Source organism: Pseudorca crassidens, chromosome 1, assembly GCF_039906515.1.
Source record: "Pseudorca crassidens isolate mPseCra1 chromosome 1, mPseCra1.hap1, whole genome shotgun sequence".
In the NCBI taxonomy this organism is placed as follows: domain Eukaryota; kingdom Metazoa; phylum Chordata; class Mammalia; order Artiodactyla; family Delphinidae; genus Pseudorca; species Pseudorca crassidens.
This window is the reverse complement of record NC_090296.1, coordinates 46,286,053-46,313,547: the sequence shown is the minus strand read 5'-3', so window position 1 is coordinate 46,313,547 and position 27,495 is coordinate 46,286,053. Positions and strand designations below refer to the sequence as shown.

At 45.5% G+C, this 27,495-nt stretch overlaps 1 long non-coding RNA gene and 1 pseudogene across 1 annotated transcript in view; one reads left to right on the top strand and one right to left on the bottom strand.

Moving 5' to 3' along the window:
- Nucleotides 1-14,025: 14,025 nt before the first annotated feature.
- The window catches only part of LOC137223384 (uncharacterized), a 22,467-nt gene continuing 8,997 nt past the window's right edge, over nt 14,026-27,495 (bottom strand). Inside the window, exon 3 of the long non-coding RNA XR_010942845.1 lies at nt 14,026-15,346. This is a non-coding gene — a long non-coding RNA (uncharacterized lncRNA). The remainder of the gene's footprint in view (nt 15,347-27,495) is intronic.
- LOC137206857 (calpain small subunit 1 pseudogene) lies at nt 22,981-23,616 on the top strand (annotated as a pseudogene).

Below are 27,495 nucleotides of genomic sequence, written 5' to 3'. Positions count from 1 at the left end.
ACAACTCGGGGTGATGCAGAGGAAACAAAGAAGTTGGGCACTTGGGGACTGAGAGGAAAAACTGGGAGGACCCCTGGGGCTCCAGGCAGGTGAGGAATCTTCTGGTAACATACAGAGGAGGACAGGCTTGGGAGGTTACTCTATGTGTCTGGGTTTGAGAGAATAATATTACAGGCCCCTCTGGCAATACCACTCTGTCTAGCAGAGCAGTTAATCTAATCTCTGGATTCTTCATTGGAAACGGAAATTCACACCAGTATAGTTGTTCTTTAGTTCTCATTAATAATTAAAAGTCTCCCTCCCCTGCTTCCATGTTAATGACAGCTTCCATTCATGCAGCTTGAGACTTTGCAGAGGGCTTTCCCACCCACAGCAAGGAATAGAGCAGGTACTGATTATTTCCAGTTTACAGTTGAGGAAACACAGAGAGTGAGTGGTTTACTCTGGCTCCCCTGTAATCCAAGCCTGGGAGGTGACCAGAGGTCTGGGGCCTGATCTTAGCCCTGTGCTCTGTCCCCTATCAATACTACATTCCTGGGCTTCCCTGGTGGTGCAGTGGTTAAGAATCCGCCTGCCAATGCATGGGACACAGGTTCGAGCCCTGGTCTGGGAAGATCCCAAATGCCGTGGAGCAACTAAGCCCGTGCGCCACAACTACTGAGCCTGTGCTCTAGAGCCCGCGAGCCACAACTACTGAAGCCCATGTGCCACAACTACTGAAACCCACACACCTAGAGCCCCTGCTCCACAACAAGAGAAGCCACCGCAATGAGAAGCCCGTGTACTGCAGCAAAGAGTAGCCCCCGCTTGCCACAACTAGAGAAAGCCCACATGCAGCAATGAAGACCCAATGCAGCCAAAAATAAATAAATTTATTTTTTAAAAAAAACCCACTACATTCCTAACTCTTGCCACTGCTGTTTCCAAGGTCTGTTAAAAGCTGAATGTAGGGCTTGCCTGGTGGCGCAGCGGTTGAGAGTCCACCTGCCGATGCAGGGGACACGGGTTCGCGCCCTGGTCTGGGAGGATCCCACATGCCATGGAGCGGCTGGGCCCGTGAGCCATGGCCGCTGAGCCTGCGCGTCCGGAGCCTGTGCTCCGCTCGCAACGGGAGAGGCCACAACAATGAGAGGCCCGCGTACCGCACAAAAAAAAAAGCTGAATGTATGCAAACCCTGTGACTCAGCAATTCCACCTGTAGGAATGTATACAGCAGAAGTGGGTGCCCACAGGCACCAAAAGGTATGTGCAAAACTGTTCATAGCAACATAATGTGCAATAGCCCCAAATGAAAACCAACCCCAAATCCCACCAACATAGAATGGATAAATTGACTGTGGTATACTTCTATCATGAATTCCATGTGGTAATGAGAATAATGAACAGAATCTATGCAAAATGTGAATAAATTTCACAAATATATATAAAGTTCAAAACAGTCAAAATTAATATAAAGTGTTGAAAGGTTAGTGGTTATACCTCAAAGGACTAGTAAATGGGAGGGGGGGGATACAGGGGTCTACTGGGGTGCCAATAATGTTCTACTCCTTGACCTAGGTAGGAGTTATGTGGGTGACATAGGTGTGTTCACTTTGCACAAATTCACTAAGCTGTATGTTTATAATTCATGCACTTTTCTGCATGTAAGTTACACTTCAATGAAAAGCTTTAAAATCCTGATTTGTCTAAATAAATTACTTTTGCATGAGCAACTTTAGTACTGCTCAAACGTAGCTCATCCCTGATTAAAGCAGACTTGCTTGTTGCTCCGCTCTGACAGTGACCACACCACCATTCCCCAGAGAGTTCCCAAAGGTTTGAGAGAGCAGGTCAACATCTGCCTTTGCAGTTGTGCATGCAAGAATACATTTCAGGAGGCTGCCACATGGGAAGTTCAGCCCCTGCCTCCACTGCTACAAACATATGTGCATTCTGTGTGTCCAGAAAGTAAAAAAGAAGGAAACACACAAGCAGGATAAGCCAAACACAGCAAACATCTCCCCCAAATGGCAAAGCTCCCCGGCCTGTCCCATTTTTAACAGCCAATGACACTAGCACTATCTTGCAGGAAAAACAAGAACTCTAACCCCAGCACCCTAAAGACGCAGATGGCACCTCTAGACAAGAGACCCAAAGCACAGGGCAGCAAACTGAAGCTGTTCAGACTTCCATGGTAGGGCCCGGTGAAGTCATAAATGGAACCAGATTTCCTGTTTCCCAGAGTACAGCCTGCTTCTCATTAGCCCTTACTGCTTCTTACAGGGCCAGGGGGCTTGAAAATCTTAAAGGACAAAAGTACAACAACACGTTAGATCAAGGACTGGCTATCTCAATCCATGGGCCAAGGACGTTTAGTCTAGGGCCACACACACACACACACACACACACACACCATACTCCCTGGCTCCCTCTGCTGCTTTGGAGAGCTTCTAACACCACTTCAGCTCCTTGTATCTCCTATGTCAGTTCCCAGGGGCAAAAGAGTGAGGATCTTGAAAACCACTTGGATAGGCAGCCACTTTCAGACTTTCTCCAACTGGATTGCATTTGGAAAAGCTGGCCTTCTTTTCTTCCCTCCCAACGGTCAGAGGGACACTAGCCATACTTTTTGCACCTTTGCATGATGTGGTGGTGTTGCCAGAACTCTGGAAGCTGGGCCATAAGGTATTCTCGACCACAACAGCAGAAAAATAGGACGAAAGCAGAGGTCAGGACTGAGCCTGCTCGAGCTCTTCCAAAGCCTAAGTGAGTACTGGCCGTAGTGGAGACACCCTAGGGTATGCATAGCTGAAGCCCAACACCAGGAGTCAGGTAGATGGCACAACAACACGCACACAAATGAGTTCACTGCAGCACTGTCGTCAAAGAGAAAAATGAGAAGCAAGTGAAGCATCCAACAACAAAATGTGTTACATTATATGATCTCATTATATACAATGGATTATCATGCAGCCATGAAAAAGAATCAGGCAGCTCTATACTAACTAACACAGAAAGTGGTCTACACTTTAAAGTTAAATGGTAAAGGCAAGTTGGCGATAACTACATATAGCATGATTCCATTTATATATTTTAAAAATCCTGTATGCATACACATATAATCTCACACACGCTAGCACTGTTAAATGATCTAGAAGGATACACACTTATCAGGTTACCTCTGGGGAAGGGAATGGAAGTAGGAGGTGAGGGGGAATCTTTCCAAATTTGCCATTTTTTGTTTCTATAGTATTTGTTTATGCTGTACCAGTAGCTCTATAGTAATTTAAAAAGCAATCTAAAAAACCAAGGCTATGGGAACGGGGTATGGAGGAGGCACATCTGATGGGGGTGGTCAGCACAGCCAGAGGCTTCTGTGGGTCAGGACCAAGGGCTGGGAAGTAGATTCACCCAGAATTTTGGGAGAGGCTCCAAGCTCTTGGTTAGGCATAACAGATTTTTCTCCTGTTTTCCCTCTTTGGGATCATGTGCTCTTGGTTCTCTTTGGGTCACTTCCAACCCAAGGCAGCTGGAGGAGAAGAGCCCCTCTCTAGTAAGGCCCAGGGAGGATGGCTGGGGCCCATTTGGCCTGAGGCCTTCAGAGGAAACCTCCTTTTCTCCTTGGTGCACATTTCCTTGGGGTTCTTTTCCTGGGCCTTCGCCACCCCTGGACAAGATCTCCAAGGGCTGAAGAAAAGGGCCCCCAGCACTGGGCCAACCTTTAGTCAAGCCTACTGTTGTTCTCTTGGGGAGGTTTTTTAAAAAATATAAGCCTCAAATATAGATATACACATTGAAATATAGAATAAATGCTTTGTTATGTTAGCAAATGACCGATGCTGGGTAAAATGGAAATTTTCACCCATTCTGGAACGAGTGTAAATTGGTTAAAAGCCTGTCGAAAAGCAACTGGACAATATCAAGAGTCTAAAATATTTTCAGGAACTTCCCTGGTAGCGCAGTGATTAAGAATCCACCTGCCAATGCAGGGGACACGGGTTCGAGCCCTGGTCCGGGAAGATCTGACATGCCGCGGAGCAACTAAGCTCATGCGCCACAACTACTGAAGCCTGTGTGCCATAGAGCCCTCAAGCTGCAACTACTGAAGCCTGCACACCTAGAGTCCGTGCTCCACAGCAAGAGAAGCCACTGCAGAGAAAGAGTAGCCCCCGGTCCCCACAACTAGAGAAAGCCCGTGCACAGCAACAAAGACCCAGTGCAGCCAAAAAATAAATAAATAAAATAAAATATTTGCATACTATTTTATCCAGTAATAAAGCTTCTGGAAATTTCTCCTAATGAAATACATAATGCCTCAAATAGGAAAACTTATGTGAAGATTGCTCTCATTGTTTCCTTTTATTATAGCTAAAAATTGGAAACAAACTAAATGTGCAACAAACAGCAGGTGACTGGTTAAATATGTGTGCTCGGGACTTCCCTGGTGGTCCAGTGGTAAAGAATTTGGCTTCCAACGCAGGGGATATGGGTTCGATCCGTGGTCGGGGAACTAAGATCCCACATGCCACGGGGTAACTAAGCGTGCGCGTCACAACTACTGAGCTTGCGCGCCTCAACTAGAGCCCGTGTGCTGCAAACTACAGAGCCTGCGCGCTCTGGAACCTGCGTGCCACAACTAGAGAAGAGAAAGCCCGCACGCCAAAACTAGAGAGAAGCTCGTGCGCTGAAATGAAAGATCCTGAATGCCACAACGAAGATCCCGCGTGCCGCAACAAAGACCCGACACAAATAAATAAATACATACATACATACATTGGATTATGGTTTTTTTTTTAAAAAAAATATGTGTGCTCCATGGAACATTGCACAAAAATTAAAATTATAAAGAAAATTTGTAATAATAAGTTCAAATGTACTAGTGATGGCCTTGTAGCGCTTTTTTTATACAAAAGTAATTTTGTACTTATATAAAAGCTCATTTCATAAGAAAGAATAAACATGTTCAGGCCTCATCCCAGTCTAATTAAATCAGAAGCTCAGGAAGCGGGGCCTAGACATCAGAATTTTTTTATGTTTCCCCAGGTGACTCTAATTGAAGCCAAGGGTGACAGAGAACCATTGGCTTTAGATCAAAGTGAGACCGCCCACTTCAGTTGTGGCCCAGTCCAGCTCAACTGGATGGAGTTCTACATGGGGTACTGAATGGCCTATGTTCCCCTGGCCTTGTCTCCAAATATAATGACTAGTGGGTTGGGTGGTGGCCCCCCCCAGTAGGAGGCTAATCATAAATTTGAGATTAGGGCCAGATAGCTTTACACTTTATCACAACCAGCAGGCCGGCAGACTCATTAGGAAGTAGATAGTTCAGATAATCTCAGTAAGATGCATGAGGTCAGAACGGGGTGAGAGGCATGGCAGAGGCAGATCCTCCACAGCTAGGCACCTGAGCTAAAGAGTTGGAACCAAATCCCGTAATGTATGTCATCTGTCGAGGGGGGGATGCAGCCCTACAGAGCCCCTGGCTGCCTGCCTGCTGGTGTCAACCTCCACAGTCTTGCTAGCAGGGATAAAAGCAGAAAGCTTCAGAAGATTTGCCACTAGGAGATTCTGGTTTCTACAGGGCTCTTTAGAAGAAGCTGTGACAGCAAATTTGCTGTTGGGCCAAAGGAAACAAATGAAAATGGAATAGGAGAGAAAACTCAGGAAAGGTAGACAGCAAAAGGGAACCATCAGCAGAATATAATGACCCCTTTATGGCATCCAGGCTCCCTGTTGCCTGTAATTCCACTATGAGATTAATTCCACTTGGGTTATTAAGAATTGCCCCTTCATAGCTGTCCTCTTTGAAAATGTGGACTCCTAAAAGGAACGACACTTTGATTCAGCAACAATTTAATGGAATTAGCTCATGATTTACTCAGCCAATTTGAATGCCTACTCTGGGCTTGGTACTGCACTGGGAACTGGGATACAGTGGAAGGAAGACCTCGTTAAAATGACTAAGAAGACTCCATTTATTTTTTTTATTTATTATTATTTTTGGCTGCGTTTGGTCTTCGTTGCTGCTGTGCACAGGCTTTCTCTAGTTGTGGTAAGCGGGGGCTACTCCTCGTTGCAGTGCGCGGGCTGTAGGCACGTGGGCTTCAGTAGTTGCGGCACGTGGACTCAATAGTTGTGGCTCGTGGGCTCTAGAGCGCAGGCTCGGTAGTCGTGGCTCACAGGCTTAGTTGCTCCGTGGTGTGTGGGATCTTCCTGGACCAGGGCTCGAACCTGTGTCCCCTGCCTTGGCAGGTGGATTCTTAACAACTGTGCTACCAGGGAAGTCCCAGAAGACTTCATTTAATTCAGAAGTATCTACTGAACATGTCTTGTCACCGGACAGGGAGCTGGTGCTGAGACAGGAGGAAAACAACACTGTTACCTCCCTCAAGGAGCTTCTAACCTTGCTTGGTTAGATATTCTTTGGAGCTGCGTCAAAAGTCCAGTAGGAATGAGGGGTGTAGACTAGTGCAGGAACCGAATCAGCATCTAGCCTGTAGGAGGAGCAGACTCATTGGCACCAGAGATTGCAAAAGACTGGAAGAGGAACTGGAAATCAAATCTGGGATTGCCAAGGAAGAGCAGCACAACAAAATCTAAGTCCAGGCACTGAGGTGGCATGAGCCTTGGAGCGGGAGAGCCCAGAGTAGAGCACAAGATGAAGATGGGGGTTCAAAACCAGGGCAGCTAATTGATGTCTTCAGACTAAGCAAAATACTGGAACAGTGGTTGCCTAAGGTGGGTGGGTGGGACTGATTGGGAAGAAACATGATGGGACTTTCTGAGAAGATACAGAGATGAATGTCCCATATCTTGAAAGAAGTGTGGGTTATGTGGGTACAGCTATTTGTCAAAAGCCGTTGAACTGTATACTTAGGATTTGTGCATTTCAATGTATGTAAATTTTACCTAAAAAAACAGTAAACAAATCGAACCTTGGTTAAGTTTACTTTTAGTAGTGCTAGGAATTAGCAATTCTGAAACTACAAGCTGTATATTCTTGGGCACGAGGTAAGTGGGAGTCTGATTTCCAATTGTTGGGGAGAGAAATTACAGATACAGAAGAGGTGTTTTTTGCATTGGAATTGGAGTTATCCATATAACTATATATGACTAATATAGCTCTATATATGCCTCCAATATATTTCTAATACATTATTAGAAATAATAATCTATTTATAGATAGAAAATAATCTATTTCTGTGTGTTTATGTAGGTAATATAATCTAATTCTGTCTGCTAAAAGGGACTAGAAGCAATGACACAGTGGGAATGAGCATATTTAACTCCAAGACCTTGGTTTCTAAATACCATTCCCCACTGAAGGAACCAGGGATCCTTGAGAAATGGCTTGTTCCAGGGTTGGGGGCAGGAAAAGTACAGGATGAGCCTGGAACATCTTGTTGAGCCAAAAAGTAAAGAAATACTCAAAGAATCATGTTGAAAGGACTCAGAAGCTAGCTTGATGGGGCTCCCACTGGCCCAATCTGGGACAATCTTGCATCAAAATAAATAATATTTGTAATGGATTATACCCCACTAAATAAAAGAAGAATCCATATTGATATAAATAAATAAATGAACAAATAAATAAATGGAGGTAAAGGGAAACCTCTTCACTACAGTAGAACACCAAAATAACAGAGGTAGAAAACTGATAGGGAAAAGTTTGACAGAAAATTGGATAATTACTGGACTTCCCTTGTGGCGCAGTGGTTAAGAATCCGCCTGTCAATGCAGGGAACACAGGTTCAATCCCTGGTCTGGGAAGATCCCACATGCTGTGGAGCAACTAAGCCCATACGCCACAACTACTGAAGCCCACGCGCCTAGAGCCCATGCTCCGCAACAAGAGAAGCCACCTCAATGAGAAGCCCGTGCACTGCAACGAAGAGTAGCCCCCACTCACTGCAACTAGAGAAACCCCGTGCGCAGCAATGAAGACCCAACACAGCCAAAAAAATTTAAAAAAAAAGAATGAGTCTCAAAAAAAAAAAAGGACAATTACAGAGTTGCAAAGTATGCCCCCCAATTACTTATTGACTACAAAGGAAAAAATAACAACTTCACAGTTATTATTAAGGCAGAAAGCACTTAATCAAGTAATCAAACCTAACAACGCTATATTGATATAAACCAATATCCAATACCATGTGCCTTGGATTGGGATTCTTGGAGAAGGACACACCAACAATTCTGTGATATTCCTGCCAAAAATGCATAACCTGAATCTAATCATGGAAACATGAAACAAACTCACATTGAAAGACATTCTACAAAATAACTGGCCTGTACTCTTTTAAAATGTTAGGGTCAAGAAACATAAAGAAAAGCTGAAGGAATGTTCCAGAATAAAGGAAAATAAATAGATCTGACAACTAAATGTTGTGTGTGATCTTGGATTTGGTCCTGGACTTGGAGAGAAAAAAAAAAAAAGTAAGGACATTTTGGGAACAATTGATGAAATAGATAGTAATATTGGATTAATGCTTAATTCCCTGATTGTGTTAACTGAACTGTGGTAAGAGAATGTCTTCCTGGAAAATGCACACTGCAGTGTTTAGCAGTAAAGGGGCACCACATCTCCAACTCACTTTTAAAAGGGAGGGAGGGAAGGAAGGGGTGGGAGGAGAGAGAGAGAGAGAGAGAGAGAGAGAGAGAGAGAGCGCCCAAGTGCAAATAAGGCAAGAATGCAAATAAATGGATCAAAGATTGTAGGAGCTCCTTGTACTGTTCTTGTAATTTTTCTGTAAAATTGAAATTGTATCAAAACAAAAATTCCTCTTTAGCAAGTGGTGCTGGGAAACTTGGACAGCCACATGTAAATCAGTGAAGTTAGAACACACACTCACAGCATACACAAAAATAAACTCAAAGTGGCTTAAAGACTTAAATATAAGACAAGATGCCATAAAACACCTAGAAGAGAACATAGGCAAAACATTCCCTGACATAAATCATACCAATGTTTTTTTAGGTGAGTCTCCCAAGGCAATAGAAATAAAAGCAAAAAATAAACAAATGGGACCTCTTTAAGCTTATAAGCTTTTACACAGCAAAGGAAAGCATAAACAAAATGAAAAGACAATCTATGGAATGGGAGAAAATATTTGCAAATGATGCGACCAATAAGGGCCTAAGTTCCAAAATATACAAACAGCTCATAAATTCAATAACAAAACAAAAAAAACAACCCAATCAAAGAATGAGCAGAAGACCTAAATAGGCATTTCTCCAAAGAAAACATACAGATGGCAAATAGGCACATGAAAAGATGCTCATCATCGCTAATTACTAGAGAAATGCAAATCAAAACTACAATGAGGTAGTGACTACCTCACACAGGTCAAACTGGCCATCATTAAAAAGTCTACAAATAATCAATGTTGGAGAGGGTGTAGAGAAAAGGGAACCTTCTTACACTGTTGGTGGGAATGTAAATTGGTGCAGCCACTATGGAGAACAGTATGGAGGTTCCTCAAAAAACTAAAAAATAGAGTTGCCAAATGATCCAGCAATCCCACTCCTGGGCATATAGACAGACAAAATATAATTTGAAAAGATGCATGTGCCACTGTGTTCATAGCAGCACTATTTACAATAGCCAAGACATGGCAACAAACTAAATGTCCACTGACAGATGAATGGATAAAGAAGATGTGAGATATAGATATATATAGATATAGAGATATATATATATATATATATACAGTGGAATATTACTCAGCCATTAAAAAGAATGAAATAATGTCATTTGCAGCAACATGGATAGACCTAGAGATTATCATACTAAGCGAAGTAAGTCAGACAGAGAAAGACAAATACCATATGATATCACGTATATGTGGAATCTAAAATACAACACAAATGAACATATCTATAAAACAGAAACAGACACAGAGAACAGACTTGTGGTTGCCAAGGGGTGGGGGAGGGGAAGGGAAGGATTGGGAGTCTGGTATTAGCAGATGCAAACTGTTATATATAAGATGGATAAACAACAAGGTCCTACTGTATAGCACAGGGAACTAGATTCCATATCCTGTGATAAACCATAATGGAAAAGAATATATATATGTATAACTGAGTCACTCTGCTGTACAGAAGAAATTAACACAACATTGTAAATCAACACTATATTTCAGTGAAATTTTAAAAATAAATTAAAAAAATAAAAAGATCCTCCCCAAAATGAAAGAAAGCAAACAAATCTACGGGTGTGGTCAGGAACCAGGAAACACTCTGGCACTAGCAGCCAAGAGGCCTGTGTTTCCTGCTGGGGCGGGAGCCAGTCCAAAGTATGGCCATTCCAGGGACTGCAGGAGGGGAGGGGTAGCCACCCTGTAGGGTAGGCTTAGTGGGCTGGAACTCGTGTTATGTAAATTTTGTCATCAACTAGACCACAAACTGGGGTGCAGTTCCTGGTAGAGCATGGAACTTATACCATCATGTCCTTATAGCAGAGAGGCCTTACAGCTGTTTTGTGTCAGATGACTCATAGATACGATGCAGCAAACAGAAAATCATTGGGAAATGTGTGAACTGTGGTCAGATTTCATCTCGTTTTATAAAACTGACTATTGTTTAAGTCTTCTGCTTTTGTTACAGCCCATCTAGAGACAGAAATGTGTTTGCATGTTTGCAAGGAGGCCTGAATTTTTTAAATCTGGTAAAAGAGTTTAAGGTTAAAAGAATTTAAGGTAAAATAAGTCAAGGTTTTCCCATTTAGCAGTAGCAGGAATTAAGGCATAAGCTTTCCCTAAGCAATTCCTTTCCAAAGAGAAGCATATGTTTAAACGTAATTCATTAATATCTCTTCTGTGGCCATTATCCAGTGTTTGGCCTTCTGCCACAGCTCTAGAGCACAGTGATTTCTTTTTCTCTGTCATCTCTTTTTTTCTTTTTGGCCAGAGATTCTGAGAATCTCTAAATCGCTAATTCTATGATTTCCTCTGGTTTGCCCCCAAAAACTTAACAGTCTGATTTTTTTTTTTCCAGGAAATTGATGCCCCACAAATCTAAGACCAATTAGCTGAAAATAAGACAGGCTTCTTCACACAACCCCTAGGTGGATATCACCACTGCCTTTTCTCAGAGTCAGAGATAGCCAAATGGATCTCACGGGCTTCCCTGGTGGCGCAGTGGTTGAGAGTCCGCCTGCCGATGCAGGGGACGCGGGTTCGTGCCCCGGTCCGGGAGGATCCCACATGCCGCGGAGCGGCTGGGCCCGTGAGCCATGGCTGCTGTGCCTGCGCAACCGGAGCCTGTGCTCCGCAACGGGAGAGGCCACAGCAGTGAGAGGCCCGCGTACCGCAAAAAAAAAAAAAAAAAAAAAGGATCTCACTACAGAAGTTCTTCCTAACCCTTAACTGGTGCCGGGGAAAGGCCAAGAGTGGCTGCAGTGTTGGGGAGTGGGACACACCGGAATTCACCTTCCCTTTCCCTCTGCCTGCCTGTGGGGAGTGTTTCTGACTCGCGTCCCGGCTCAGGCAGGGCTCTGGTGGCCTAGGCAGCACCTGGCCGACGTTAGAGGGGGTGCTGCCCCAGGAAGGCCTACAACACACAGCTCGTTAGAGCGAGGCTGAGTCGTGGGGTATGGAGGCTGTTGGGTCCCATTCCTGCAACATAACAAGCAAACAGAGTACTGGCAGAGAAAATCCAGACTGTGGAGTCTGTAAAACTTTTTCAAGGCCAGTTCACGAAGGCATTCACCAGGTCTGTGAGAGTGAAATAAAAGGTTAGCAGAGCCGGTCAGAACTGCACAAGGTTAGGTTAGCCCGGGGCTGACCTGAAAGAAGAGGCCTCTGGAAAGGCAAATACCTTTCGGGGTCTGAAGTCTCCAGCAGAGGGAGGGCATTCAGCCTTACTTATAAAAAGGGCTAAAGGGACTTCCCTGGTGGCGCAGTGGTTAAGAATCCGCCTGCCAATGCAGGGGACACGGGTTCGAGCCCTGGTCCAGGAAGATCCCACATGCCACGGAGCAACTAAGCCCATGTGCCACAACTACTGAGCCTGTGCTCTAGAGCCTGTGAGCCACAACTACTGAAGCCCACGCACAACAAGAGAAGCCACCACAATGAGAAGCCACCACAATGAGAAGCCCGCACACGGCAACGAAAAGTAGCCCCCAATCGCCGCAACTAGAGAAAGCCCACACACAGCAACGAAGACCCAACTCACACAAAAGTAAATAAATAAATTTATAAAAAGTTTAAAAAATAAATAAAAAGGGCTAAGGATTGAGAAGCGACCTCTCTCAGGGCGACTGGGTAAATCTCTTACAAGCCTCTGGGCTCCAGCTTTAACTACTCTTGGTCTTGAACTCCTACCAGGACAGAGTTTACCAAAGCAGGATGTAGCCCTTCGTACCCTGAATACCAGGCAGAGAGGAGTGCTTTGAAACTGAGATCTGTTTCCAGGGCATAATTGGTTCAGATCTCTGAAACTGGAAGATGAAAATACGGTACACCTGAGAAGCAGGTTTGCTGGAACCTGAAGGTTCACGTAGAATAATTGAGACAGACCTAACTTGTTTTCTTCCTAGCTTAAAACTATTTCTTTCAGGCAATGATCTGAAGGGGAACACCTGGCCCTGAGACCAAACTAAGCGTTCATCCTTACAAGGAAATGTTTCCGATTGATCAAATAGTAGGAGTCCACGCAAGCCGAGAATGCGGAGGCTAACACACTGGTGTGATGGCCACGCCCATCTCCGGTATGGACACCACCTCCCCAACAGGACATCTTGAACCTGGCATTGAATATGCTATGAGAAACATGAAACATGTTTGTTTTCACTCTCATGATCAAACGGTGAGAGATGCTTTCTGCCTTCTTTTTTTTGGCCATGGCACGCAACTTGCGGGATCTTAGTTTCCCGAGCAGGAATTGAACCCGGGCCCTTGGCAGTGAAGGTGCCAAGTCCTAACCACTGGACCACCAGGGAATTCCCACTTTCTGCCTTCTTGCCTTTGGTTAGTTTTCTCCCATTTCCCAAGCTTGGCTGAGGAAAAGAAAAGGTAGGAGAAACCTCGAAAGAGAAGAAACTTCCTCCTGTCCTCTCACAAATTTCTGTTCCGCTCCTGTGGCTGCGGAGCCAGGGCCTGGAATGGGTAGTCTGCTCACTCACATTCTGGTCATTTTCTTTCTAAAGTAGGATGACTAGCACCTCCACTTGTGTTGAACGTTTCTGTCCAGGGCCTGTGTATAGTCCTGCAGATGTGTCGCTGGCAGCAAGGAGGTGCCAGGTTTGGCAGTGTGTGGTGAGATGCAAGTCCCTCTTGCCTCTGGGAAAACAAGTCAAAGGCATGCCTTACTCAAGGTAGGCAGACCCCCTCTAAACCCAGTATTATGGGATGCAGAAGAGATGAGAACTAACATTTGTTGGGGGCCAGCTAAGTGTGCTGGACACTTGAGTTATATTCTCACTTAACCTTGCAACAACTCTGGGGCAGATGGCATTATACCCATCTTACAGATGAGGAAACTGCAGCTGTGTATTTGATAAGGTACTAGATGCAGGACCTTAGGTAACCAGCAGAGTTAGGACTTGAACCCAGGTGGTACACGCAGAGGCCTGTGTGCTTTCCAAGGGGCTGTGCACGCTGTGCTTGCCTTTTCCACTGGCTTGACCTCCAGCCATTTGGTCATCTCTGGTCACCCAGAGCATCTTCAATCTTCCATGAGTTTTTGCATATTGTCGGGAATGATGGAGAGGTCACTAGTGATTTGAATTTGATTTGAATTTCACCTTCTAGCTATATTTGATTTGAATTTTATATTTTAAATATACCTGGATTTCATTTTTTAACATACATTTAAAACTATAATTAAAAACACAAACATGCAGCTGTGTTAGCTATCAAATCATAACAATGGAAAACACTGGCACATAAACTTTTTTTTTAATATCTTTATTGGAGTATAATTGCTTTACAATATTGTGTTAGTTTCTGTTGTACAACAAAGTGAATCTGCTATATGTATACATATATCCTCATATCTCCTCCCTCTTGCGTCTCCCTCCCACCCTCCCTATCCCACCCCTCTACGTGGTCACAAAGCACCGAGCTGATCTCCCTGTGCTATGCAGCAGCTTCCCACTAGCCATCCATTTTACATTTGGTAGTGATTATATGTCAATGTTACTCTCTCACTTCGTCCCAGCTTCCCCTTCCCCCCCGTGTCCTCAAGTCCATTCTCTATGTCTGTGTCTTTATTCCTGCCCTGCCACTAGGTTTATCAGTACCATTTTTTAAGATTCCATATATGTGGCACATAAACTTTTGCTGACAAGTTTATGAGCAAATCCTGGGATAGAGTTTCTTGGGCCCTCCCTGCTTCTCTCTCTTCTCCCTCTCTCTTTCAGCCAATAGGACTTTGAAGTATAATTTACCTACAGTCAAATGCACAATTCTTAGGTATACAGCTCATGAATTTTCACACATATATACTCCATATAACCGCCACCCATATCAAGATATAGACAATGTCCAGCACTGCAGAGAGTCCCCTTATGCCCTTTCAGGTCACTGGCACCCTTCTCCCATCACCATCTGACTCTACCACCATAGACTAGTCAGTCATGTACCACTGATTAGGAAGGTTATGGGTCTGCACTGACCTTTTATGTCTGTTCCTGTAACAAAGTTCTCCAAAATGCAGCACTCAGTCACACCAGACTCAGAAGCATCTATTTGGTCCCTGCTCTTGTCAGGCCTCAGTGATCTTTCACAAGTGAATGCGTAACCTGTCACCTGGCTCTACTGCTTATAAAAAGTGTTGGGTAGTTCATGACTGACTTTTGTATCCTGGACAAGAAATTCAATAGTCTTAATTATGATTATCTGGAAATTTTTAAATGTTCTAATACTCCTTTTTTCAAATTTCTGGATCAGTTTAAATAACAGGTGATTAGGCAAGCTGTTTTTGTTTTGTTTTCTAATAAATATTTGTTTACTCTTTGCAACTAAAATAATGCATAGAAGTAAATTAAATGCTGAGCTTATGTAAGATTGCAATGGTCATACCTATATTAATTGTTCCAAATTTGGTATTCATCAAGACAATAATTTTTCCTCATAGATTAACTTTACAAGAAGTGAATGTTAAATAAGTTTTAACTTTAAATGTATACAAAAAATTATTTAAACATTAAAAAAAAATTAGGGTTCATATAAGATTTGTCTGAAAAAGTTATAATACTAAAAATTTGCAACCCACATCCTGGGACAAAATATTTCTAGACATAGAAACTTGATGGCCCTTAAAGTACCTGGATTTTCTCTTCTTGACATGCAGTTGATCTCAGGCTTACATTCTTCTGGACCGCCCTTGTTCTTTTCCTATCCAGCTTGAAGTGATTTCTCTATTTGTGGGAGCAGTGGAAACAAGGTAGTTAATATTCTACCACTTTCACCAGGAGAACCCTACCAGTCCCCTTCCATGTAAGACTGGTTTTTGAAAGCCCCTTTTGGAGAGTGTGTGTACGTGTGTGTGTGTGTGTGTGTGTGTGTGTGTGTGTTATTAACAGCATTAGGGATTGCTGTTCTTATTCTGTGTAAGTGAGAAGTATTTTTCTATTCTTAAAAAAAAAAATAGTGAGACCGTTCTCAAAAGTCATTTCCTGAAATAAAGTGGGGAGGGAAGGCATGGGCGTGAGGGCAGTGAGTCATCAGAAGGCAGCTTGGGGAGAGCACGGGGTTGCTGGCGTGAGCTGGGGGAGCCTTGCTTAATCCTGCACAAGCCTCTCCGATCAGTGAGCTGAGCAGGATATCAGGCCCTTCTGATGTGAGAAGAGGGCCTCGTGAGAGGTCCAGAGGGGGCTGATGTACAGGATGGTGGGCAGCTGGGGGCAGCTGGAGGTACAGGGGGAAGGCAGACAGACAGGTCCTGGGATTTCGGCGGGGGCCACTCAGCTGCTGGAAAATGAGGCTCAGAGAGTTGCTTGGACGTGTGAATCTGGACTTAGGATAGACCGTGCCGTAACACTTGGTTAGGTAACACACACTTCAGGCACCCTGCACAGGGATGTGAACTGGATCATGGGAAAAGGCAAGACTTCGAAGTGCAAGAGGGCAGAGCGAGCATAAGGGGGCAACTCTACCATCAGCGCACCAGCCTGCGGCCCTGAGAGGAATCACGGGGCTCTCAACTTGGACTTGATTCAAGCAATTGCAGAGAAGAAGGGCCAAAGGGCAACCAGGAGGCCCTAACCAGAGGAAAAACCGAGGAGGAAGTTCTTAAAGAGGTTGCAGAATCCATGGTTGGGCAACTAGGGGAACCCAGTTCTGCTCCCAGCTAAAACTGGAGATCATGACTCTAGCAGCTGACCCTGTAGGTGGTGGGTGAGTGGGAGGATGATATTCTAGATAAAACCTAACTGACAGGGGCTTCCCTGGTGGCACAGTGGTTAAGAATCTGCCTGCCAATGCAGGGGACACGGGTTCGAGCCCTGGTCCGGGAAGATCCCACATGCCGCGGAGCAACGAAGCCCGTGCACCACAACTACTGAAGCCCGCGTGCCTAGAGACTGTGCCCTGCAACAAGAGAAGCCACCACAGTGAGAAGCCTGCGCACTGCAACAAAGAGTAGCCCCGCTCTCCGCAGCCAAAAAAAAAAAAAAAAAACTGACAAGTCCCACTAGAGCTTTGAAGAAGGAATTAGGAAAGAGGGACCACGAGTTGCCTAGTCCCACTTGTATCAAATTTAGAGTAAGTCCCACATGACCAGTGACTTAGTCTAAGTTTTTTAGTCTAAGGTTTTTTTTAAAAATTAATTTATTAATTTATTTTTATTTTTGGCTGTGTTGGGTCTTCTTTGCTGCGCACAGGCTTTCTCTAGTTGCAGTGAGCGGGGGCTACTCTTCGTTGCGGTGCCGCAGGCTTCTCACTGCAGTGGCTTCTCTTGTTGCACAGCACAGGCTCTAGGCACGCAGGCTTCAGTAGCTGTAGCACACGGGAACAGTAGTTGTGGCTCACAGGCTGTAAAGCGCAGGCTCAGTAGTTGTGGTGCACGGGCTTAGTTGCTCTGCGGCATGTGGGATCTTCCCAGACCAGGGCTCGAACCCATGTCTCCTGCATTGGCAGACAGATTCTTTTTTTTTTTTTTTTTTTTTTTGCGGTACACGGGCCTCTCACTGTTGCGGCCTCTCCCGTCGCGGAGCACAGGCTCCGGACGCACAGGCCCAGCGGCCATGGCTCACGGGCCCAGCCGCTCCACGGCACGTGGGATCCTCCCGGACCGGGGCACGAACCCCTGTCCCCTGCATCGGCAGGCGGACTCTCAACCACTGCGCCACCAGGAAAGCCCCCAGACAGATTCTTAACCACTGTGCCACCAGGGAAGCAGCTCAACTGCTCTGTCATTTGCTACCTTTGCTATCTTCTATTTCTCAATAATTAGGAGTGCATTGCAGTGAATAACAGTGGTCAAAAAATCAGACTGCCTGGCTTCATACTCTAGCTCTGCCACTTATTAACTGTGTGGTCTTGGCCAAGTTTTTTTGTTTTTATTTTTGTTTTTGTTTTTAGCCAAGTGTTTTTTTTAATGTCCCTGAGTTTCTATTTCTTTAATTGTGAAGCAGAAATATTGATAGAAACAACTCATGACATAAATGTGATTAAATCAAATGTAGAGCCTTTGGCACACGGTAAGGGTTCAATAAACATTTACCCATTGTGGTGATGAGGCTAGAAATAATAGCACTAGGAGTAATGATAGCGACAAACCAAATGGCAGTCAGGGACTTGTTTCAGGGATGGGAGAGTGGAAGAGAAGTTGGGAGTGGTGCCCTATAGGTTTGGGCTTCCTTCCGTGGTTAATCTCTGGGCACCTCATCATCCCAGGTTGGTTCCCTTAAGCCTGCACATAGCTCTGGAAATCCTCCTTTCCTTCAGTCTCTACATTGGAACCATGACAGTGGATTCCTTCTACTGCTGGGACCCTGACTGATCCAGTACCTGATGGTGGTTGTGTGTCTTTCCATCAGTCTTTTGTGCTAGGACTCAAACCAGCCCCTTCTTCCAACTTCCCCCCTTGGCTGTGGGTAACAGCATCTGACTTTCAGCCTCTGATTTGTCATCAGATTAGTCTTCCTAACTCTGGGGCTTTCAAAATTTTTTGGCCATGACTCACAATAAGAAATATATTTTAGGGACTTCCCGCGTGGCTCAGTGGTGAAGAATCCGCCTGCCAATACAGGGGACCCGGGTTCGAACCCTGCTCCAGGAGGATCCCTCCACATGCCGTGGAGCAACTAAGTCTGTGTACTACAACTACTGTGCCCTAGAGCCCGCGAGCCACAACTACTGAGCCCTCGTGCCACAACTGCTGAAGCCCGCCCGCCTAGAACCCGTGCTCCACAACAAGAGAAGCCACCGCAATGAGAAGCCCGCGCACCGCAATGAAGAGTGGCCCCCGCTCACCGCAACTAGGAAAAAGCCCATGTGCAGCAACAAAGACCCAATGCAGCCAAAAATAAATAAATTAATTAATTAATTAATTTAAAAATATATATATATATATTTTCTTTTTACCTCACAACCCAGTACACACATACAAAACACACAAAACAATACTGCAATCTGATATTTTTTTTATCGTGAGACCCACAAAATTGAATTTGTGAGCCACTAATGGATCATATCCCACAGTCTGGAAACACTGCCCCCCACAGAGCTTTAATCACGTCACTACCCCAGTGAAAGATGTCAGTAGTCCCCATCATTGACTGAATTTAGTACAAGTTGTTTGACCTGGCATCAAAGGCTTCTATAGGATGCCCTCAATTTGTCTGCCTAAACATTTCTCTCCCTACCTCCATTTATGTCATTTTAACCTCTCTGAGCTTTTGTGGTCTAATATATAGAATAAGAACAAAAATATTTCTCCAGCATGAAGGCCAGGGGTAGACCAGATGATACGTTAAGTTTCCTCTTTAAGGGCTATAATTCTGGGATTCTAAGTGCCCAATATCCAGTAACCAAACATATCTCCTCTCTGGTCTCCATACACTCCCAGATCTATGCTATCTATGTTCCTATTGCCCCCTTTAGCCATCTTCCTCCATCTCCCTCTATCTTCCTATGTTGAAATCCCATCAAAGTCTAGCAAGGGCAAAGGACACAGGAAGGAAGGATCAGAACATACTCAAGCAAAGCAATTAGTCCCCTAAGAGTGGAGCCACTAAGGCTGGTATGTTACACACAGGTGGGAAGAAAGATGAGACTAAAGAGGTGGGCTAGGCTAGATTATGCCAAACCGAGACCCTCAGGCTGAGATTTCATCTTAATTTAGAGGTCATGGGGAGTCACTGAGAGTTTCTGAACAGGTATGATATGACCAAAGGTGAGGTTTAAGAAAACTGATTTGCCTGGAGCTGGGGCATCAGAGGTTTTTCAGTAGTAAAATTGACATAGCCTAGATGTAGTTGGTCTCATGACAGGCCGGGTCAGGGATGGATCCCAGAAATTCAGGCAGGCCGCATCAAGGAGGTTCAGCTTTGGCCACAGATAAGCATCCTGGAGAGCCCAAGGAACATGGTGTCTAGTTATAAGGAGCAGACTTGAGCAGAGGGCCAACAAGGTGCCTGGCTTCCACCAGCTCTGGCAACACAGTGCAGGGGCCCAGCCAAGAATCGGGACTCAGGGGCAGGAGGCCAGTCCTTGACAGGGCTGGTGAGAGCAAAGCTTCTGGCAAAAAAAGAAAAGAAACCACACCCTTTCCTCAGATCCTGTATGTGACAGTTTCTCTGCCAAGCACTTTTGCACACTGGCCTATCGGACTCCAAAGCCTGAAGTGTGAATGACACCAAACTGCTCCCAGTGTCTCTGAGGACAAGAAGTGAATTCTCTCTCCTCCTGTGACCTGGCAGTGCTTGTACAGAGTAAGCCTAGATAAATATTTGTTGGATCGAACTGAAAAGAGATGATCATTCCTATCACCCCATGGATATTGCTGCTGGTTCGTCTATCTTGACTGGTGATTCTTGATGTCCTGGGCCTTACGCTGTTTAACTGAAAGAGCCTGAATACCAAAGCTCTGTGGAGGATTATACTGATACTCTGAATTCATTAACCTAAACGTATTTCTGGATGAAAGGCTTCAGGTGTGGCTTTAACGACTGACTATGTGTGAACAGCCAAGGGAGAAATGAGCGTTAGTGTCGTCTTTCATCCCAAAGGCTTTGCGGGGCAGCGAGAGCTCAGCTCTGCAGCAAAACAGGAGCTATAAATCATCATGAGATTTGTTTCCCCTCGTGCAGTGGGAGAAACCTGCACTATCATTATGTCTCTTTTCACGTGCCCTCTTCCAGATATATCTTGGTCTCCCCACCACCCAAGGTGCTCAGTAGATGGGTGGAGCCATTCGAGGAGCAACCGGGGTTGGGAGGAAGCTGAGTCTTGTGCTAGAGCTGTTGGGCTCTGTGTGGAGCTCACTGCAGCTCTGGCAGCCCTGGCAGGGGTGGTAGCAGCTGGCTGTGTTCCCTTGGAAGCAGTACATTCTCGGGGGGCGAACAGGAGATATATGACTGCCAGGAAAAGGGTGTAGAACTGTTTCTCTTGGTAAACTGTCCATAATCGTGTATTATTCAGACTCCCTGCCTCCTAGTTATTCAGTCAACACTTACTTACCAACAGCCCCTGTTAGTAAGAGCAAGAAAGCAGAGCGAAGGCAGGTTAATTCTATCTTTGAGGCTCCTAGGATATTTAAAAAATGAACAATGGCTAAATAAGATTTTAAGTCATAGTAAGTTTTAATGTTTGTGTATTTAAAATTAAAATTATATGATGAATACTGTCTTCTTTCCCTCCTGTAACTACAGCTTTGTGTCTGAATTCATAACCTCATTTGCAGGTAGTGCAGAAGTCCAAATTTGAGGCTCTTATGAATATGGGAACTGGATCTCTTGCCCTTAAACCCCCAGGCCTCCTGCCTTGTTGCCTACCAGGCCCAGGTGCACGGAGGACTGAACCACAGTTCATATGGCTTTGACTAACATCAGACCGTCCACTGCATCCATTCAACCACAGAGGCTCCCTTTGACTTCAAGTCTGGAGCTGTGAACTGCCCTGAGGGGCTACACCCAGATGCAAGACTCTGTCCTTGTCTGAAGCACGTCTCCTGGGTCATGAGAGTCTCTACTGCCAACTCAATGCAAGCCAGTAAACCATGCTACTTGGCTTGAGTTCTATCTATGTTTTCCTCACATGCACTTAAGCTGTGAGGACGCCCTATTTCTAAATGCTTGGACACACTCACCTGTAGCAACAGGAGACGAAGGGATTCCCCAGAGAGGCTCTTATGCTTAGGCACATGACACATACCTCTAAACCCACTGAGCCAGGAATAGGAGGTACCCTGATGTCCAAACACAGAAACACATGATTTGATGTCATTGTGATAATATGAGGAACCACCAAGCATCCTCTTTTAAAACACAGCCAAAGGGACCTAACCCAAAACATTAACACATCTACTCCGTAAGATTTTGGCTTTAGGGAACGATGGTCAGAGGGACCCATTTCTTTGGGATGGCTGAATCTGCCTCTTATCCAGCTTTGCGAGGACCCACCCTGGGGGCTCCTACAAGGCCAACTGACCTCCGACTCAAAACCACGTTGGATTTTCCTCACTCAGACCTTTCCTCTAAGAATCTCAAATCTGTTTCGAGAGAATGAAGGAGTTAGCAACCAACCTGTACAGTCCCCATAAAAAAAACAGCGGTTCTGTCTCTTCAAGAAGTGGGAAATCTGAGGCCCTAGGGCCTGTTCTGTGTCCTGGGGTGGCAGACCTGATTCCTGCCCCAGAGTTCACTGACAGTTGAAAATATAATGAGGTGGTGAGGAACGGGGAGTGACGCAGTTAGAGAGAGCTGTCTAAAGATCTCAGTAACCTGGAAACTACTGACGTGTAAAAGTGCCTACTGTTCCGAAAAAGCAGATAAGCAGATGAGAAAGAGCAGAAGGAATAACATAGACTCTATAGTATCATTAAAGGAATAAAAATGTTTTTTACAAACCTCATCTTAATTATAAGGAGGTACAAATATAATGACGAAGCTGCAAGAATTATGATTTTTTTTTGGCAAAAAGCTATGCAATTTTGGGGCTTCCCTGGTGGCGCAGTGGTTAAGAATCCACCTGCCAATGCAGGGGACACAAGTTCGATCCCTGGTCTAGGAAGATCCCACATGCCGCGGAGCAACGAAGCCCGTGCGCCACAACTACTGAGCCTGTGCTCTAGAGCCTGTGAGCCACAACTAACGAGCCCGTGTGCCACAACTACTGAAGCCTGTGTGCCTAGAGCCCGTGCTCCACAACTAGAGAAGCCACCGCAATGAGAAGCCCGCACACCGCAACAAAGAGTAGCCCCTGCTCGCCACAACTAGAGAAAGCCCGTGCGCAGCAACGAAGATCCAACACAGCCAAAAATAAATAAATTAAATAAATAAATTTATTTTTTAAAAAAAGCTATGCAATTTTGTTTCCTCACAGGCTATGTCAAAGGGAAAACACTGAAAAAAATTTTTTTAATCCCAAAGGGAAAAAAAGACACAAGTGGAAGAAACACTTTTTTCCCAGACCTGATCGCACTTACATTTGAAAAAATAGTGCACCTGTATTTATTTTAGAAAGTTTCCACCTATCAGAGAAATGCTAGAAGACAAAGCTGGTTATTCTATGTTTGTCTGGGTGTTATCTCTTGAAAGAAAAGTATAAAAGAAGTACCATATCCATCATTAGTCACTGAGCTTTAGAAATACTTAGTCACATCACTTTTAGTGTGTATTTCTAAAGGAAATATTGACTGTTGCCTTTCTTTCTTTGTCTTTAAGAGTGAAAATTCTGGTATAGCTTTTATGTGAATTCTGGTGGATTTGATCATAACTGGACCACCAGTTTCTCTCCCCACACCTGCACTCTTCATCACCTTCTTTATCACCAGTTAAAAAAGATTGTCTCGGGGCCTGGAGGAAGAGGCTTGTCCGGTAAGAACAGAATGGGTGAGGCGTCTGCGCAGTACAACCCAGAGCCCCCGCCCCCTCGCACCCAATACTCCAACATCCAGGCCAATGAGAGTGAGAAGGCCCGGCAGTTCCGGAGGCTCTATGCCCAGCTGGCTGGAGAGGACGTGGAGGTCAGTGCCACAGAACTCGTGAACATTCTCAACAAAGTCGTGACCCGACATCCTGATCTGAAGACTGATGGTTTTGGCATTGACACATGTCGCAGCATGGTGGCCGTTATGGAGTGACACGACCGGCAAGCTGGGCTTCAAGGAATTCACGTACTTGTGGAACAACATCAAAAAGTGGCAGGCCATATACAAACAGTTTGACATTGACTGTTCAGGGACCATTGGCAGCAGTGAGCTCCCAGGGGCCTTTGAGGCAGCAGGATTCCGCCTGAATGAGCATCTCTACAACATGATCATCCAACGCTACTCAGATGAGGGAGGGAACACTGATTTTGACAACTTCATCAGCTGCCTGGTCAGACTGGATGCGATGTTCCGTGCCTTCAAATCTCTTGACAAAGATGGCACTGGACAAACCCAGGTGAACACCCAGGAGTGGCTGCAGCTGACCATGAATTCCTGAACGGGAGTCACAGACCTGCCCCCTCATCACCTCGCTGTAGGTTATCTACTCCATAACCCCTCTCTTGCATCTGTGCCAAGCCCAACATTTGTGTTGCTTGCACACCCCAAGGGCCCTTCTCTCAGTTCTGGGAGGATCACTCCAGTCCCTACACATCCTGGCACACCCACCCAGTTACCACCCAGGCAGCTGAACTCCAGGCCATAACAGGTCACATGCCCCAGTGCCTTTGTCTGTACTCTGCTCCCAGCCTGCCAGGCCCAGGAGGAAATAAATGCACCCTAGTTGCTGCTCTCTCTGGAAAAAAAACAAAAAAAAAGATTGTCTCCACCCCTTGCTATCAAGAATATTAGTCCTAGTGACTCCTTCCTTCATGTCTAAGAAAAGGGGATGCTATTTAACCATTTATTCACTTTATTCAACATGTATTCATTCAGTGCCTGGTGGTGTTTTTTTTTTAAAGACCATTTTTATTTTCATTTATTTTTTAATTAATCTTATTTACTTTTGGCTGCGTTGGGTCTTCGTTGCTGTGCACGGGCTTTCTCTAGTTGCAGCAAGCGGGGGCTACTCTTTGTTGCGGTGCAGGGGCTTCTCATTGCGGTGACTTCTCTTGTTGTGGAGCACGGGCTCTAGGCACGTGGGCTTCAGTAGTTGTGGCGCGTGGGTTCAGTAGTTGTGGCTTGCAGGCTCTGAGCACAGGCTCAGTAGTTGTGGCGCACGGGCTTCGTTGCTCCGCAGCATGTGGGATCTTCCCGGACCAGGGCTTGAACCCATGTGCCCTGCATTGGCAGGCGGATTCTTAACCACTGCGCCACCAGGGAAGTCCCAGTGCCTGATGTTTCCCTGGGCACTGTGGATAAAGTAATGACCGAAAAAAGACAGAGCCTTGGACTGGTGGTCAGAATCACACCAATAGATGTAAATTACACTCTGTGATAAGTGCTTATCTTTCCAAGAGGAAATTCTCCCTGTTCTTAATTTGTCCCTTTTGCCTCCTTGTATCCCAGCTGCTTCCCCTCTCCAACATCAATCTCATCCACCTTCTTCCCTGTCAGCAACGTGCTCTGGTTCTTCCCTTTTACCCTGCCTCCAAACATCTTGACAGAATAGTTTTATATTCCTCACCTTCTTTTCAGCCAGCAAACCATGTAAGTTGGTTTCCATCCACCCCACTCTACTGAAATGCTCTCTCAAGGTTGGCAACAAGGATCCCACCATTACAAATCCTCATCGCAGCTTCATCGTGGCTCTGGCATCGTGGTCCTCTCCCAGGACCTAACACCCCAACTACCTCCATCTGCGAACGTTCTTCCCTACCAGACGGTGCTCTCTTCTTTCTCCTTACACTGCCAAGCCACTGGTGTTCCCAGGGTTCTGTCCTCAGCCCTCTCTGTCTTCTCTCCAATCTGGGAGATGCCATTCACTTTCCAAACGTCAGTGACACTCTCTTTAATCACAGCTCCAGTTTGGGTCTCTCCTGGGCTCAGATCCATATTTCCATCTCAGCCTTTACTCTTGGATGCCCTGTTGAACTTCAGATCTAAGGATGTGCAAAACAAAATTCATGGTTTTCCCTCCCACCCTGCTTCTCCATTTCTATCACAATCAATAATATCATTTTCCATTCAGGCACCCAAGTCAGAAGCCTCCAAGTTACCTGTGATCACACTTTCCTCCTCATTCAGGCATTCTATCTGCCATTGAGTTCTACACCCAGAATGTCTATCCCAACAAGGGATGGCAAGTAGGTTTCACCTAATGTACCGACTCTAACCAGTTAGTAGTGGCTGCCTGGAGGAGCACTACTGTGTTGGGAAGGATGCTGAGGCAGCTTGTGGCCTAACCAAGAAAAGGCACCGTGATCAGCTATCGGTTCTACTTTGGGTGGTGGTACACATGCCAGGTATTTGCCATCCAGCTCTAAACCTTCCCTGGTGAACAAATGAGATCACCCTTTACCGTTCCCATTACCCCTGCTCTGGATACTCTCTTAAAACGTATTACAGGGCTTCCCTGGTGGCGCAGTGGTTGAGAGTCCGCCTACCGATGCAGGGGACGCGGGTTCGTGCCCCGGTCTGGGAAGATCCCACATGCCGTGGAGCGGCTGGGCCCGTGAGCCATGGCCGCTGAGCCTGCGCATCCGGAGCCTGTGCTCCGCAATGGGAGAGACCACAACAGTGAGAGGCCCGCGTACCGCAAAAAAAAAAAAAAAAAAAAAATGTATTACAATAGTCTCTGGGGGTTGCCTCCTTTCAATCTCTCTCTTCTCCACATCATCAATCATCCAGACCTTGGTTTAGCTCTCCGAAGCAAAGATCTATCTATTCATGCCTGTTTAGAAAGGCTCCCTCATACCAGAATAAAGCATACAGCACTAAAGGCCATTTAGACTCTAACTACAGCACACCTACCTACTGCCATATGCCCTGTGCCTCCCAGGCAGTATAGCATCGCGGTTCACGGAACAGACTTGAGACTGCCCTGCCCGGTTTCAAACTTCAACTCTGCCACTTTGGTTGTGTGACCCTGAGCGAGTTATTTGACTCTCTGTGCCTCAGTGTCCTCATCGGCAAAATGAGGAGAATAATCCTACCGAGCTCATAGGGATGAAATGAGTTAAAGGATAGAAAACACTAGAAGAGCTCCTGGCATGTGATAAACCCAATATAAACATTGACTCCTATCACTGCTACTACGCCTGGCACACTTACCCCAGTGACTCTGGCCAAGCTGTTTCCACTGACCCTGCCCCACCTTTCCTCACTCCCAGGAAGAATACATGTTCCTTGCTCTGTCCTCCCCCAGAATGTGTCATACTCCTCAACTCCAGCGGTTATCACAGTGTACTGTACTTAGTTGTGCTTTTTGTTTTTTTGGTCGAGCACAGCATGTGGGATCTTAGCTCCCCAACCATGGATCGAACCTGTGCCCCCTGCAGTGGAAGGCGGAGTCTTAACAACTGGACCGCCAGGGAAGTCCCTGTACTTAATTTTTTTTTTTTGCAGTACGCGGGCCTCTCACTGTTGTGGCCTCTCCCGTTGCGGAGCACAGGCTCCGGACGCGTAGGCCCAGCAGCCATGGCTCACAGGCCCAGCCGCTCCGCGGCATGTGGGATCTTCCCGGACCGCGGCACGAACCCGTGTACCCTGCATCGGCAGGCGGACTCTCAACCACTGCGCCACCAGGGAAGCCCGCTGTACTTAATTTTTAATGTGTGTGCCTGACCCAATAGTTGGGGGCTCCTTGAGGTCAGGGAAGGTTCATGAGAGAAAGTTTAGAGACGGATGGGTGGGTGTCTTATTTACTTCTATGTCCTCTACTTCTAACATGGTGTCTGGAAAATAGTAGATATGATTACGTCTGAATGACGACATGATGGATGAAGGAAGAAATGAGTTGGCAGAGGCAGAAATGAGCACTGGGTAGTGATAACGATTATAGTTGAAACTGTGGTTTATCTACAAGGGAGCTAATAAATAACAGTCAATCTATTGGAATCCTATATCAGTAGCAGGTATATTTGTTCTTACTTTTACACCAGTGCATCACCAGGAATCGATTACCCACTTCTGACCTTTTCTTTGGCCCCAGAAAGGGCTTTTATTCACCTAAATGTTATAGTGCACATTCTCATCTCTATAAACACGAACTGCATTCTTCACGGCCCAATTCCAACGTCACCTCCAATTCTATGCTAGATTTAGCACAAACAGAAGCTCCTTATTGGACTGTAAGACCCTTGAGGATCCCATGATCATGGCTATCAGGAGCCTGTCAATCCTGCTCTAACCCTACAGTTAATGATAAAAAGGGATTTGGAGAGCTTTGACTTACCACTTGGATTAGAAAGAATTAGGTCTCTTCTGAAAAGTACTTATCACATCACTGCCTAACACTCTGGGTATGATTCA